General features: G+C 57.2%; 1 protein-coding gene across 1 annotated transcript in view; it reads right to left on the reverse strand.

The window, feature by feature from the left end:
* Positions 1 to 1,010, reverse strand: part of MGAT4C (MGAT4 family, member C) — a 776,551-nt gene that overhangs the window by 355,416 nt on the left and 420,125 nt on the right. The gene's annotated exons all lie outside the window — the stretch shown is intronic.

Here is a 1,010-nt window from a genome sequence, read left to right on the forward strand (position 1 = left end):
CTAATGCCACTGGCAAAGGCATTAGGCCTGGGCAGGGGACCCCCAGCTCCCACCAATGCCAGCTCCACCCCTGCTACACGTGATCACTGGCACCGCTCCTGCCCAGATGTAACGCCTCTGTCCGAGGCGTTAGTCCTAAGCAAGGGACCCCCAGCTCTCTGCAATCTCCCTCTCTGCCCCTGCCTAGGCCTAATGCCTCTGACCAAGGTGTTAGGCCTGCGTAGGGGACCCCCAGCTCCCCACGATCACCGACTCCACCCCGCACCCCGCGATGGCTAGTTCCACCCCTGCCCAGTCCTAATGCCTCTGGCCAAGGCATTAGGCCTGGGCAGGGGACCCCCAGCTCCGTACGATCGCCAACTCCGCCCCTGCTCCCTGCAATGGCTGGTTCCACCCCTGCCCAGGCCTAACGCCTCTGGCCAAGGTGTTAGGCCTGGGCAAGGGACCCCCAGCTCTCCGCGATCTCCTGCTCTGCCCCTGACCAGGCCTAATGCCTGTGGCCCAGGCATTGAGCCTGAGCAGGGGACCCCCAGCTCCCTGTAATTGCAGGCTCTGCACCTGCTCCCCACCATCGCTTGCTCTCGCCCTGCTCCCCACCATTGCGACTCCGCCCATGCCCAGGCCTAAGGCTTCTGACCGAGGCGTCAGGCCTGGGCAGGGGACCTCTCAGCTCTGATTGCAGGCTCCGATAGCCAATAGCCGCTGGGCGCCTACGTATGCAAATTAACCCACCATATTTGTTGGCGGTTAATTTGCATATCATGCTGATTAGCCAATGGGAGGCGTAGCGCAGGTATGGTCAATTACCGTTTTTGTCTATTATTAGATAGGATTATTATATCAACAAATGGTGCCTCAACATATTGATATATAACAATACAATTTTTTAAAAATATATTTTATTGATTTTTTACAGAGAAAAAGGGAGAGAGATAGAGAGTTAGAAACATCAATGAGGCCCTCATGCCGACTGTGTCCTCGGCCACCGTGTGCGGGCGCTGTCCCCTCTG

The sequence above is a fragment of the Myotis brandtii genome, unplaced genomic scaffold (genome assembly GCF_000412655.1).
Source record: "Myotis brandtii unplaced genomic scaffold, ASM41265v1 scaffold745, whole genome shotgun sequence".
Lineage (NCBI taxonomy): Eukaryota > Metazoa > Chordata > Mammalia > Chiroptera > Vespertilionidae > Myotis > Myotis brandtii.